Here is a 16,542-nt window from a genome sequence, read left to right on the forward strand (position 1 = left end):
TATATATATATATATATATATATATATATATATATATATATATATATATTTTTTTTTATATAAAATAAAAATACATTTATTTTACATTTTCATAAACTTCAACTACTATAACTTTTTTTTTTTTCACTTTCATATATATATATATATATACTTCTACAATAATCTGTCAAGTGTGTCCTTTAAAAAGAGAGACCAAACTTAAGTATTCAAGATTTATAATTTTTATGAGATTTATGGGACTGACAGTTAAGGGCTTAAGGAAAAGTTAAGGAGAAACATCCCCTCGCACTCGTCCATATGGCAGTGAATAGCGACCAGCATCAAGCTTTTAAAAAAAAGATGCAAAAGTATCACCGAATGATGCAACACGTTTTTTATGAAGTAGGGATTGGTGAAAAAACTATTTAAATGTATTATTTAACAAAAATCTGACCTTGGCCATTGTTCTTCTTTTGAATGGACACCCCCGCTAACAACACCAGGGTGAGTAAATGATGGCTTCAATTTCTTTTTAGGGTGAACTCTCTCTTTAACATAAACCACACAGACTGTTGTTAAGATGACATCATATGTGCGTGCCCTCAAACATTTTATTTAATAAAATGCTGTTTTGGCAAGTAAAGTAAAATGGTAACTTGACTGTAATACTGTGAAAATACAGATAGAAGTACAGGTTGAAACTCGAAAAATTTGAATATGGTGCAAAAGTTCATTTATTTCAGTAATTCAACTTAAAAGGTGAAACTAATATATTATATTGACTCATTACATGCAAAGTGAGATATTTCAAGCCTTTATTTGTTATAATTTTGATAATTATGGCTTACAGTTTCTGAAAACCCCAAATTCAAAATTAGAAAAGGTGAAAAGGTTTTCATAAGCTGTAAGCGTTAATCATCACAATTATAACAAATAAAGGCTTGAAATATCTCACTTTGCATGTAATGAGTCTATATAATATATTAGTTTAACCTTTTAAGTTGAATTACTGAAATAAATGAACTTTTGCACGATATTGTAATCTTTCGAGTTTCAGTATGTAACAGGCATGTAAAAAAAAAAAGTAGTGCTGAAAACAAAAATCGAGAAAAACTTCAGAACTATAGGATAAACCTTTATGGGGATGCTATTGTAGCTTATTAGGAGTACTAATAATTTGTTTAACCCAAAACAGGTTTTAGATGGAATTATTTTTCATGCATCAAAATTGTTCAAATGCTTCATTTAAAAAAAAAGAAAACAGCCTTAAAAAATATAAAACATGTGTAACATACTATAAATCAAAGAGATGCTGGAGATGAACCACACGCTGCTTAGCCACAGCACACGACTGCTGATTGACTGTAAACAGCGTGAATCTTCTGAAGAACACTGATGTCCAGCGCCCAGCCCTGGAGGAGAGAGGGAGCGCTCCACCCGACTGCAGTCCCCTCATCTTTTTCCTATTAGTGCTGTTTTCGTGTGTGTGTGTGTGTGTGTGTGTGTGTGTGTGTGCACAGCAGTGATTGTTTAGAGTCAGTATGTAACAGTGTGTGTGGCTTTCAGGCAACCTATAAAGCATTGATAATAGCCCTGGCCAAATTACAAAATAAAAATGGACCAACAAAAGTTTGCTTTCATAATAGCACGTCGAGTGCTTATTTTTTTTATACGCACACAATCAAACTTTTAATGTTTATGGGGCACTGGCAACATTTCAGTGCGTAAAATGGTGGTGTTTATTTATTACATTTGTGAACAACTGAAGTCTATAGCTATGAGGTATTGCTCTCAAAAGCACTTTACCTTTACATTGCAGTGTCTACATTCAGCTGGACTGTAAAGTAAATTGAAGTCTTTAGAAACCTTAACATGTTTTTTTTAACTGCACAAATAAAAGGGAAGAACCATGAGGTTTGTTCACACGCGTCAAGCAGGTCCGGTTGAGCTTCTGTTTATGTTCTCTGATCAATGTTTATATGTGAATAAAAGCCTAAATTAAATTTGTTCATCATAAAGCGATCGTGTCCCTTCAGAAAATTAACCGCTCAATTCATATGGATTAGTTTTACAATCTCTTTATGAATTTTTTGAAGCGTAAAAGTGCAGTTGCGGAACTGAGGTCCAGAAATCTCTCAAAAAGATCTTCATTTGTGTTCCTAGTGAGTCTTATGGGTTTGGAACGACTTGAGGGTGAGTAAGTAATGACAGAACTAACCCTAAAGAATCAGGTCATGATGTTGCATCCAAATAACTAAATACATTTTAAAAAATTATTGCAATCTGCCTCATATTGTGAATGTATTGATGAAGTCAATTAATTTGAATGATTTAGGTTTCTAAATGTGGTTCTATAAGTCTCCACTTGATCATTTTACTGAATCAATTCACTGAATCAAGGTTGGCTGAATGAGTCATCAAAATGATTCACTCAGTAAGTGGCACATTAGACTGATTCAAACCAATTACTTGGATCAAGACCCTGACACTGCTCAGAAACAATGCAGATCATTAAGAACCTCTAACAGAGCCTAATGCCATGAAAAGCAATGCTTTACCGCACATACCTCATCCGAATGCAGACTTGAGTGATCTTAAAGTGACTCAAGAGCGAGTACTAATGATCCTTCCCTCAAATCACAGCAGGACGGGGGCCTCGCTGCGCTCCGTACAGGCCCTTAATTGATTAATTGCGCGGGCCTCACTAACTGACATGCTGCTGCTGGTGAGTGGGTACGGCCCGCGTTTGAAGTGCAGGCTTGCGGGATGTGTTTGAACATAGCACAGAGAGCTCACTGCTCTTTGTAATGGACACCACTCTGCGGTCTGATCGCGGCTCGGGGTCAAGCCAAAGCAAGCATACTGTTCCTCCCATTACCAGACACAGCGAGAGATCTGGATCCCGCTTCAAGGATGAATTAATACAATGCAGATCTGACCAGGATTGCTCCTGTCCAACACAGCGGATCAGGGCCTTAATCCTGGCCCGACCGCACACTTGCGTAATGGAAGAGTCGGGTCTGTTAGGATATACCGTCATGTAATTCGTAACCCAATGTCAATCTGACAACCAGAGAGACTGAAATGCTAATGGGGCAATTACATCATCCAGGGCTGGCTTTGTTTTTTAATGGATATGTTTGATCGAGAGGCTGATACAGCACTTGTTGACCCGTACCGTAAGGAAACCAAAAAAAAAAAAAAAAGTGACAAGAAACAAAGCCAGTAAAACACATTTTCTTTGATGCTCTGGCTATTATATACTTTAGAACTTGTGTTCAGAAGTACTATCCAGTTGTGTTACTTCAAATGCAAGACATGCACACGCGAGACCTTGAGCTAAAGAGTACTATGAAACAGCGATCATCTGGTGTCAAGGCAGAGAGAAACACTGCAATTGGGTTTGAAACCAGTTTTGGTTTCATTTAAAGGAAGAGTTCGCCCCAAAAATGTGTGTGTTTGACACAAGATAGCTGTGTAAATATTCTTTAACCATCTCCTTTTGTGCTCCAGAAGGAAAGGGGTTTGGAACGACATGAGGGTGAGTAAATAACGACTGAATTTTCATTTTTGCGTGAACTAATCATACAAGAACCCCAAACCCCAAGTTTTTCCTCACCCAATAAAAGGAAGACAGAAAATGATGAGAGGGAGGCAGAGAGAAAGAGAGAAAATTACGTCCTTCATCTGAAATCTCAAATGAAAGGCAGTGAGTTGGGCCTAAAGGCCAGACCTCTGGTTTTTTACTGTGGTCCTTTTGAAAGCATGCATCCAGCAGAAGACTGGGAGGAGGGACAAATAGAAAACAGGAATGGCTACAATTTGCCTGGGGGAATAATTCAGGATAATTTCATCTGTACTGTTCCTCATTTATGTAAGAAAGCTCGAACCCAGCTAAAAAATTACTTTTCTTAATGTTGGCATTAAATTCAAATTCAATCTTCTTTTTCTAAATGCATGTTATTGGTCTTATTATGACTGATTCATAATGGTGTTGAATTTTTTCATTTTTTTAAATCAATGTCATTACTCAATCTTCCAGTGAAAAGACAGATTCACTCTGGCGAAGTGATTGACTCCGCCAAATCCAATCATTTAATTTAATTAAACCCCGTCCTATTCATCTTTTCACTCTGATGTACATCACAGTATGGATGATTTGGCTCTCTGGTTCATCACAACTTTAATGCACATTATTCGGTGAACAATTCATAGGTATATTTTATACGTGAGATTTTTTTTCAAATGTTTAATGAAAGAAAAATTCTCTCCGAAATTACTTTTGAAATTTTTGTTTCTAATGTAGATTATGAACACAATTTCATATTGACTTTAATCCTGTTTCATATTGGCTGATAAAAAATTATATGTATTTATTTGCTTGATTTTACAACATTATTTATTTATTATATAGGCCTACATTATTTTTTATAATGTTTTTTTTTTTTTTGTATTAATTTAATTTAATATATATAGAATTATTTGACATTATTTTATTAATTATGTTATTTGTGCTATTTTTCAAATTTGCATCCAAAGGTGGCCTTCTGGCCTCATGTATCTGGACTTCACAGTCTGTTTTTATTTCACCTGTTCTCAAAGTGTCCTGTGATTGTGCAGAAATGGGGCAAAATGGGCATGTTTGTGCGTGCGTACGTGTGTGTGTCATGAAAGGCAGAAAAAGCAGACGTGCTGCGGCCTCTTTGATGCACTTTGAGTCGGGAATAGACTGGGAATAGACACGAAGAGAGTTTGCGTCTGTGCAGCGACCACTAATGAACCGAGCACGACGCTCCTTCACTCTCCAGTGATTTGAAGTCAAACTACCGAGCTGTCTGTCATGGCCAATGAAACTGGAAAAGATAGCTTCAAAAGAGCATGAAAAAAAAAACCTGTTGAACTTCCTGAGTGATGCAGCCCTTCTCAAAGGAAACAAAACACTCTCCGCCACATCTGAATCTCTGTTTCAATTCTTCCCTTTCCAGAGAGAGGTGAAAAAAGCAGAAAAAAGGAGAGGGGGATATAGCATTGTGACCAATATGCTCCCCATATGTCTGACTGCAGCCGCTGTCTTTCAACCCGGCTCATGTTTTTATTTTTAATGGAATTTAGGTTTTTTTCCACACATCTATTTATCTAACTTTTATTCTCCTGGGATTTATATGTGTGTACTCAGTGAGCGTGTACACGCTGCCGGGCCATCCGTTCACAGCTCAGGATATTGATAGGTTGCATAGCTGCGTGTGTGAGACGAGACTGACTAATGCACAACTCAAAGCCTCCTTGACAGATGTCTAATGCCAGCCAAGATATGAGGCACATCATCACCACTGTATAGATCATCTGTACAACGGTTAAAATTGCTATCAGACGCTTCTATTCAGCATCGAGATGGCAAACAAAAACCAAAGTTGGCACTTCATTTCATGCCAGCTGGACTGATACAGTGATATAGCCTATTCTTAACATCTGGCAATCTGCTTTATGACTTAAGCATCCATGTTTGAGTGAGAATTTTAGCATGATGATGTCCATCTGCCACTATAAAGGCCTGGTCGTTAGATCATAATAGTGACTGTGCGCTCCAGATTTTCCAAACTGATTGGAGAAACTTTATGAGCGTGTGTGTGTGTGCGAAAGCAGGGTGGTCTGACTGTGAGTAGCTTTGTGCGACCGTCACGACGGAACGATTCTCGACACACTCCGACCGCTGTGAGATGCTAGATAACAAAGACACCATTGATGCTGACCTTTTGCTCCATGTTAAAAAAAACCTGACCTCTGACTTAACAAAAACACTCGGAGATACACACACCACCCTACGCTTTCAAACACACACGTAGACTCCCTTGCCCCCCGTCCCTCTCCCGTGATGCAGTTGTGTGGAATGCATCTCAGGTGCAGGGCCTGCCCTGGTTCCAATTAGCCGAGTATAAATTAGCGTGACTTTCCCCTCTTCTATCCAAACATTCTCTTTCTCCCAACATGTGCTATCTAACCCCCCCTCCCCCTCCCCCCCTCACCCCCCTTCTCTCCTTCCACACCTCTCTTTCTAACTACCTCCTCGTTCACTCATTCCCTGACCACCCTCCCATTCATCAGCACATACATTTCCTCTCTTTACATCTTATGTCTACACTCCCAACCTACACTCACTACGTTTCTGTGGTCCAGCAGGCCCATCACGATCTAATGAAAGTGCGGATCTATACCACGAATGTTATTTCTCGTACCAATTATACGCCAAAAATGTTTTTTGTCTGCATATGCTACGCTGCGTACACGCCATAAAGTGCAAGCAAAAACTATTTTTGGCAAATAAATGGCACGAGAAATAACATTCGTCGTATAGATACGCACTTTCATGAGATCGGGCTGGCAGGCCATATCTCTATTGCTCTTTCTATGGGATATGTAAGTAGGCTATATATAAATATATATATATATATATATATATATATATATTTATATATATATATATACACTGTGGGGAGAACAAGTATTTGATACACAGCAGATTTAGCTGGTTTACCCACTTACAAAGCATGTAGAAGTCTGTAATTTTTATCATAGGTACTCTTCAACTGTGAGTGACGGAATCTAAAAAAATCCAGAAAATCACATTGTATGATTTTTAAGTTGCATGACATTTTATTGCATGACATAAGTATTTGATACATCAGAAAAGCAGAACTTAATATTTGGTACAGAAACCTTTGTTTGCAATTACAGAGATCATACGTTTCCTGTAGTTCTTGACCAGGTTTGCACACACTGCAGCAGGGATTTTGGCCCACTCCTCCATACAGACCTTCTCCAGATCCTTCAGGTTTCGGGGCTGTCGCTGGGCAATACGGACTTTCAGATCCTTCCAAAGATTTTATATTGGGTTCAGGTCTGGAGACTGGCTTGGCCACTCCGGGACCTTGAGATGCTTCTTACGAAGCCACTCCTTAGTTGCCCTGGCTGTGTGTTTCGGGTCGTTGTCATGCTGGAAGACCCAGCCACGACCCATGTTCAATGCTCTTACTGAGGGAAGGAGGTTGTTGGCCAAGATCTCGCGATACATGGCCCCATCCTCCCCTCAATACGGTGCAGTCGTCCTGTCCCCTTTGCAGAAAAGCATCCCCAAAGAATGATGTTTCCACCTCCATCTTCACGGTTGGGATGGTGTTCTTGGGGTTGTACTCATCCTTTTTCCTCCACAGCGAGTGGAGTTTAGACCAAAAAGCTCTATTTTTGTCTCATCAGACCACATGACCTTCTCCCATTCCTCCTCTGGATCATCCAGATGGTCATTGGCAGACTTCAGACGGGCCTGTACATGCGCTGGCTTGAGCAGGGGGACCTTGCGTGTACTGCAGGATTTTAATCCATGATGGCCTGTGTTACTAATGGTTTTCTTTGAGACTGTGGTCCCAGCTCCCTTCAGGTCATTGACTAGGTCCTGCCATGTAGTTCTGGTCTGATCCCTCACCTTCCTCATGATCATTGATGCCCCACAATGTGAGATCTTGCATGGTTCCCCAGACCGAGGGAGATTGACCGTCATCTAGAACTTCTTCCATTTTCTAATAATTGCGCCAACAGTTGTTGCCTTCTCACCAAGCTGCTTGCCTATTGTCCTGTAGCCCAACCCAGCCTTGTGCAGGTCTACAATTTTATCTCTGATCCCTCTCTTGTCTTGGCCATTGTGGAGAGGTTGGAGTCTGTTTGATTGAGTGTGTGGACAGGTGTCTTTTATACAGGTAACGAGTTCAAACAGGTGCAGTTAATACAGGTAATGAGTGGAGAACAGGAGGGCTTCTTAAAGAAAAACTAACAGGTCTGTGAGAGCCATAATTCTTACTGGTTGGTAGGTGATCAACTTATTTCATGCAATAAAATGCAAATGAATTATTTAAAAATCATACAATGTGATTTTCTGGATTTTTTTCCGTCCCTCACAGTTGAAGTGTACTATGATAAAAATTACAGACCTCTACATGCCAGGAAAACCTGCAAAATCGGCAGTGTATCAAATACTTGTTCTCCCCCCATATATATATATATATATATATATATATATATATATATATAAAACAAATGCATAAAGAATTATATAAAATAAATATTTTCTTTAATTACAATTTTATTCAGTTTTCTCGTATCCTTATCATAGCCTATATGATGTAAGAAAATAACAGTTAAAGGATTAAAAAAAGATCCTCATTTCCATCCTCATTACCAATCGTGCTTGAAATTGATAAATAATTGAGTCAATTTGCGAAATCTGTAATCGTAGAGTTCGGCTACATTGAAATGATACCACAGTGTTTTTTTTTGTTTTGTTTTTTTCTCGCGAAAGCTTAGCTTTTTGTAAATTAGGAATTTTTTTTTCTAGGTGTTTTATATCGAGCAGCATCATTGCATAATGAGGTGGAATAAAGAGGAGCTATACTTTCAAAGGGTAAATTACATTTTAAATGTTGCCTGCTAAAGTAACCCCAGCCCTAATTTTAAAACCATTCAAATGGCCATTAAATGACGTGTTTTTTGCAGAGCCATCATTATACCTCAAGACCACCAGAGATCTACTGCTACTAGACCATTATTTTATTTAAAATGATTTTGCAGGCATTTACTCATGAACCCAGGTCCATTTTACAGAAGAAAAAAAATGTATAGGGCTATATACTTATATATTATATACTATACTTATTCTCTTTTTTTCAGATTTTTTTTCAGATTTAGCTAAATCTTCTGTGAACAATTAAAATTTTGTTGTCAAAAGTCGAAGCTAGAACAGAAACATACACGTTACATTTGCAATCCATTTCCGCGCGCTCGACACCTGTCATGCCCGTATTTACGTGTGCGCGCGCACGTTCTTTACCAGTGTGAACCGCAGCTTTAACAGGGAAAATAGCGAAAATAAGGAAATTTACGGAGCATATCCTCCCGGAACTTCACAGGTTCACAGGAGTCAAATACTCCGAAGGCCGCACAAGTATTTATATTTTCTTTCCACAGCCACTGTTTCATTTTAACTGCGCGCGAGACCTCCGCGTGCCCACAGCGCGAGCCTTTCACGCGCCGCAACTCATCCAGAGGCGCGCAGAGAAAACACGAGCCTGGCCGCTTTATAGCTCTCGGGAGACCGATAAGCTCGACCTGACCCCCTTAAATAAGAGAGAAGCGTGGTTCAGGTCTGGGTTTTTACCTCCCCAAGGGGGGTTAAAAGGGAGGAAAGGACTGAAAGAAAGAGAAGAGGTGAGCCATGAAGGAATTGGGGTTTTCTGTGATTTGTAAACGCGAGACATTTGTGAGGATATATTTACTGCCCCTGAGAAATACATTCAGTGACGCTAACTTTGAATAAGAAAAAAAAGATTGTACAATGTAATAAAAATAAAAATATGTAAATGTATTTCTAAATGTAACGATAGATAGATAGATTAAAAAAATAGATAGATAGATAGATAGATAGATAGATAGATAGATAGATAGATAGATGAAATCAAAACAATCCACCCTTTTATTGTCCCTTTGAAAATAATAATTTACATGAGATGAGTTGAAAACGTCCAAGTGGTTTTGTAAAAAACTGTAAAAGTCATCTTTTCGTAAAAGGCAATTTGTGCAATATCATACAATTTTCACCATCTCATGCGAATTATTGCGAGTTGTCATGTGACACAGTTGGTTTGTTTAAAACCCAAAGTATATTATAATAATAATAGTTGCAGCATGTGTGTGTGTGCCTTCTAAGATTTTAAAATGCCATTAAAGCTACTGTCCAATTAGGATATTTCTAACAACTCACTAGTAGAAGACACAGCAAAGTCTGTAGTTTATAATGCCACCCCATATACATGGAACGCTTAATGCATATTTCACCTTTCCTTGGTCTTCACTCCTCCACTCAACCTCTCGGGTAAACCTAATAGTCAGATAAGGAGGTCAAACGTTCCCCTTTATTACATGGAGGCCCCCCTCTCACGCTCTCTTTCACGACTTTAGGAATGCTGTTTTCCATCCATCTCAATCCAGGAGGAACAAATTCGGTTTGATTTGGCATGTGATAGATGTATCCCACACAACACCTGCGGCGTCCTCCAGGGCTTCCATCCATCAAAAGAGCTTCAACTGCCTACAATGTAGAACAAAACTGCTTTATGTGTAAAGACGATATATAAAAGGTATTGGTTCTTCCAACTTTCTGCTGTGGCCAACGAGTTTCTGAATGTGATATAACTTTCCCATGGAATTTCCCACCAGAAACAGATGTTTGGAGGGTGTGAATGCAACAAACAGTTGCTATTATTTTGGCAGTGCAGTTGCTTAATTCAACGCGGTGAAGAAACTGTGATATTTCAGAGAATGACTGAACATGACGTATCAGTCGAGTTTTGATTAGATTAGATGAAGACTTTTCCTCAACTCTTGAATGTTCTCCGCAGCTGTAAGACCTCCAATGACTGTATAGGAACAGGGAGTGTCGTATTCTATGATGGTGTTCCCATTCCGAATGGCAACTGCGTTGTGTCATTCAACAAAATGAGTTATTAAGACTCAAACACTTTTGGCTTGGCAGGCAATACACCCAACATCATTAGTTACTGGCACACAACAACTGGTCTAAAGGTCTCACAGTCTACAGCAGACACCCTCCGAGTTTAGTGCTTCTAATTTCAACATGGTGCCCCCCCTCCCCCCTCCTTCGCATCCACTCTTCTGTTCCAGATCTTTGACAGGCGCAGGTTTTATTTATTCACATTTTGCTCAGGGTGCAGGTTTTATAGTGCCTTTGGGTAATGTAGAGTTAATGTACAACTTTCTGTTTTTTTCCCCCCTCTTTTCTCTTTAAACCTTCCTTAAGTGACTAAACACCCAGGGTAATGACGTAGTGTTGTGAAAGTGAAAAACCATGCTGCAGTCGGAGACGTTGAAATGCTTCAGCATTCCCCGAAGAGTGAAAGTGAATATAGGGGAGAGAGTACAACAAGGAGGAGACAAAATGGAAAACAAGGTATTTAAAGAGAAGGAAATTGAGTTAGAATAAACCAAAAATAACTATAAAGACATTTTTAGAGCCTCTGCAAACTATAGGCACTGATATGAAGAAATCCTCTTAAATCAATTCTGATTTCAGTTTGATTCCAGTTCATTATAGGTGTATTTAATTTACAATGAAATAAATTGTCCTTCAGCTATTGCTGTAAATTGCAAACATTTGGCACATAACCAAATTGAAATGATTAAAATAACAAATTACTTTACAGTTTACATTTACAGTTTAATATAAATTATTAAAATGATAAGAACAACTTATCACTCTAAAAAGTAATTCAGAATAAATGAATGGTTGCAAGTTAAAAATTTTAATTTATTGTTTTAATTGAACCTTTTAAGTTGCAAACATTATTTTGTAGAGTTCTGTTGACATAATAATGTTGATCATTACATCAACTTAATATCGTCTGTAATTTAAACTCAAATTTCTGCGTTAATTGGCTTTTTTCAATGTTGAAGTAACTTAATGAAATTTGGTCAGTGGATTTCTAGTTCCCAGCATTCTTTGCATAGGTCTATTTGTTTTTAGTGAAGGGAAATACCTGTTAGTGTTTAATGTTTGACATTTAAAAGAGTTTCTGTAGTTTTTGTGGTTGTGCTGAAGAGTGACAAGTAATATCATGTTCATTAAATATACAGGTTAAATAAGTTATGTTAGTATGTGCTATGATAGCTGTTTATTTAAACTGAAATAGATAAGATTACTTGGTTCCAGGGCTACAACTCTGGTAGTTGGAGCGACTTAAATTTTTTGAGTAATCAACTTAACATTTTTTTGTTTATGCTACAATTTATTAAGTTCCTCTAACTCAATGTAGCTTGTTGGTTGAACGTAAATTCACTCAAAGTTGTCATAACTCAAAGAAATTGATGCAAACTGTTGGGTTAATTTTTCTGTTGTTGAGCCAACCCATAATTTTTTAGAGTGCAAATTTATGTAATAGATATACTAAAGTCTAAAGTTTAAAAGTTTTAAATTGCATTTTATCGCTTATGTTAAACTGGTATTTTACAATAATATTTTAATAAAAGATTATTGTAAACTTTTAAACTCATCAACAGTTCAGTTATTAATTCACGTTAATAAGTATATCAATACTCCATCATAGGCTATTATATTAAAATGGTCCATCGCTGGAAATTTAATGTTCATTCAATAACCACTCTCACTAATTCAGTTCATTCAGGATTCATAAGGATAATAAGGATTCATAAGGATTCGTCATACTGATTCACACTGTAACTCCTGCGTTCCTGAGTCTTTTTGAATGATTTATGAAAATGACCTGTAGATAACAGTTTGTTGCACTACAGTCGTTGCGCTGTACAGTATCGATATTCACTAAAAAGAACCGGTTCAAAAGAGTCACTTGTTCGTGAATCTTAAGAATTTTAAGAATCGAGATCATCGCTATTAAAACAAATGTATCAGCCCTATACTGGAAACATTGCCGTTGTTAACACTGAGAGTGTTCACATTAAAATGAAGAACTATTGAACAGGTTGAAGCTCATTTTATGAATTCTAAAGAATATGATCAAAAAAGTTCAGTTTCCCTGCACTTTTCCCATCGTCTTCAACAGGACCCAGAAAATGTAATTAGTTTGGAGCTACCGCACACTTCATGTTCAACAGTTTAAATTCATTCATTTACACTTAATGTTGTAGGCTATTTAACTCCCATATGTTCTTGATCTCCTCAGAGACTTCACGGAAATATCTCAAGATCAAATGCGCCAGCTGCGAAAGCCTCCTCAGTACGTATAAAACAGGAGATAACTATGTTAGACAAGGGTTACTTCCTTCCTCAGAGATCAATACAGTCTTGTTGCCCTCTGTTTAGTCCCAGCGCTTCCTTTCCTTAATTCTGTTTTTTCCTTGATATATAAAAGTGATTGGCTCTCTCGCTGCCAAAACTTGTCCTGCACGGCCGTAAAAAACAGCTTCCCCACAGCAGCTTTTTCAAATTTTAGGCCTGTGACACTCTGCCAAAAGCCACAAATTACCCCCCTCTAGCAACAGCGAATTAGGAACAATTTTCTGTTTGCTATAAAAAATGGGGAAAAGAAAGGCGAGGGTAAAATATAGCTTACACCAGAGACCACCAAGGCAGGCAGCGCAGAAATGAAGTGCATGCTCGCCCTGCTGACGGTTTGGGTGGCAGGGCGGCATTTGGCATTTCATGCACTTGCTGATACTCATAGTAATCAATTCGCTAAAACATGGTGTAATGTTTCAACTCAATGAGGTCACGCTTAGAGAGAGAAAAGCAGGCGTATTAATATCACGCCTCGACGGAGAACAGGCATTTTTAAAAATGAGGGATTGAGGCCGATTGTACCAGAGAAAAGATGTTGTACACCAAATCATCTGCAGCTTCCTTTGAGCTTGGTCTATTGGATTAAGGATCAGAAGGGAATAAGCATCATTTTTTCTTCTGATACAAAGCGTGAGGTTTGGCTAAGTGTCCACTATGAATGCCAGCTCATGATTTTTCCCTTCCATAACTCATTCCAATGCCTTTTAAAAAGTCCAGGTCCAAGTTCTTCTACGCCGCTGCAGACATTAACGGGAGAAGAGCGGAAAACCAAACCAAAGGTTGAGGAATTGGTGAGGTTAAGAGCCAGTCGCTGCTGGTGGTCCTCAAACCTCATGTCGTTCCCATAGCAACACCCAGCGGCTGAGGGTGAAGGAGATCTCGAATAAACCACCTGATCGTAGGCAGCCTGACCATCACCACGTCGGCATAATCAAGCTTTGGGCCTGTTGAAAAAACACGGCAACAGTAACCAGAGACTGCAACGCACATTAACCCAGTTCTGTAGCCTCTGACCCATTTGTTAATTATACTTCCTGTTCTCTTCCTGATTACATGACAGCAGATTTTTAGTTCATTCACAAAGAAATCAGCTAATTGTGCAACTCTGGTTGGAGGGGGTGGGGGGAAGCATCATGGGATGTTATTATGCTTTTGTTAAATTTTTAGTTGAGAAACATTTTTCATTCAAGATACGCCACATTGTTTTGTTGCACAGTGAGACTTTTCAAAAATGATAAAAGACCCCTTGTGGTGATCTTGTGGTAAAAAAAAGGTTTGAATGTTGTTTATATATATATATATATATGTGTGTGTGTTGTTTTTAATATATTTTAAAACCAATCATGTGCAAATTCGTAAGTCAACACCATTGCTGAGTGCTTTCTCCTTAGAACTGAAGTGAAAAAAGACAAGGCGGTTTGCTGGTGTTTCTTAAAGGATAATTCCGGTATTTAACACCTTGAGTCTATATTGTAGTTTGGTTTGGATGAACAAGAGTGGTGGACAACATTTTTTTTGACAATGGTTCCTCTCTCGAGTTTTTGACTATAAAAGAATTGGCCATGGACCCATTTAACATTGGAGTCAATGGGCATGTCCGAAAATGTCATTAAAACAGCCAATAATGTTCGTTTACAAAACTGTTAAACTCACCGAGTGATTAGTGGTGTTCGTTGATGTTCCAGAAACAAAAAGTGTTGCGAAATACAGTTTCTGTCGTGTTTTATTCGTCATTTTGTAAAATCCCATTGAATTTTGTTGAAGGACTGAGTGCTCGTTAATATAAATGCGCTACCGGAAACGGAAAGGGGGCTGTTTACATTTGGTCGATGTAGTCTTTTTGCTCCGTTTCTCATAAGGCTAGCGAGCAGAGCTCTTTACCGCAGTTTTTGACCGCACAAATTCTAACCATATTGAAAGACGTGACCACTGACCAGTGCAATATGAAGTTGAACTCAACTGTGACCGTGAGTGTCCCGCGAGACATAAACATCGGTTATCGCCATCAAGTGGTCGGAAGTGTGCTAACGCTTCAGATTCAAATATTGAGCGGAAGTTACACGGTTGTGAAGTGTCTGAAAAAATAGTTCCACTATAGCAAAAATAAACGGATTGGAATCATATATTGCGACGATATATTGTTTATAATAATCAACGAACACCACTAACCACTCGGTGAGTTTAACAGTTTTGTAAACGAACATTATTGGCTGTTTTAATGACATTTTCGGACATGGCCATTGACTCCAATGTTAAATGGGTCCATGGCCAATTCTATTATAGTCAAAAACTCGAGAGAGGAACCATTGTCAAAAAAAATTTGTCCACCACTCTTGTTCATCCAAAACAAACTACAATATAGACTCAAGGTGTTAAATACCGGAATTATCCTTTAAGTCACAAACTTAACTTAATTACATCACGAGGGGGGCGGGCTTTAGCATATTGTCTCAGGAGAAGCCAAGTTATCCTGGTACATTTTTCTGTTGATATGAAAAATCTGGTATATTTAGCTATATAGCGGGTGAATTATGTATATGTGAATGTATATTACGATGTTATGATGAACTATATGTCTTTCTCCACTTACGTTCTGAGTTGTTCAAAGGGTTTTTAAGGATGCTGACTTTTAGAAAGCAGCTGTCTGACTTTGAGATAGCGAACGAGAACATGGTTTGTGTAACATTAGCAACACATTATTAGCTGTTTAGTAGTCAAGCCAAAGGCTAATCATAATAATTACCGTTATGTGTCTGACGTTGTAGAGAGATACATAATGCATTACCATCCTGATACATCGACTTGTAGACGAGCCTGTATGAGTGAATGGAGGCGGGGCTCATTTGCATATTCATGGCTCCACGTATATGTGTAGAGTTACATTCATGGCATGAATAATTTTTTTCACAGGAAAAAACTTTTAAATGTCATTTTGGTGATCAAAGATTAGTTTTAAAGGCTAAAATTATTGACAGTGCCTTTAAGAAATTAAACACCTACTCATTAAATATTATATATTACTATATTAGATTTAGGATTTAGAATAATAGTGAAGTCAGCAAACTATACAAATCAACTATCTCATAAAATAAAAGTATATATGAATGAATGTTGCATGTGCAGTAGGTTATATTTTATCATCTTTTTCATTACATTTTTGTCACATGACCTCTTATTTTGTTACTTAGTAACAATTACTTAATAATTGTTTACCTTGAGAAAACTTAACATTTGAATTTTAGCTTTGGCCAGTCCATACATTAACACTAACATTACCATTTAGAAATAGTGTGAATATGCTGTGCTATTATGGATTCTGCAGTAATCTTATTGTTCCGAATAAAGTTAGGACATTTGACTTAAAATGTAACTTTTTTAAATCTGTGTGTAAAATTTGAGATGGCCTGTCAGTTGTCTGTATATTATTTTTTTCCGCATATTTGTGTTTGTCCATTTGTATGTACGTGTATGGAACTTACATTTTAAAAAGTGACTAAAAACCATTTTTAAACAGTACTGCTATATTTATTTATGCATAACACTTAAATATTTGAGCACATTTCATTGTGCACAGCTTACTATGCATTGCAGAACGAAATCTACAGTGTTAGTATGATATATGCTCTTTTAGAGCAGCAGGTTTCTTGACCCAGTATGCACTAAGCGTGAGCATCAGGTCTCCATGTGCA

Source organism: Phoxinus phoxinus (assembly GCF_949152265.1).
Source record: "Phoxinus phoxinus genome assembly, chromosome: 1".
Classification (NCBI taxonomy): Eukaryota; Metazoa; Chordata; class Actinopteri; order Cypriniformes; family Leuciscidae; genus Phoxinus; species Phoxinus phoxinus.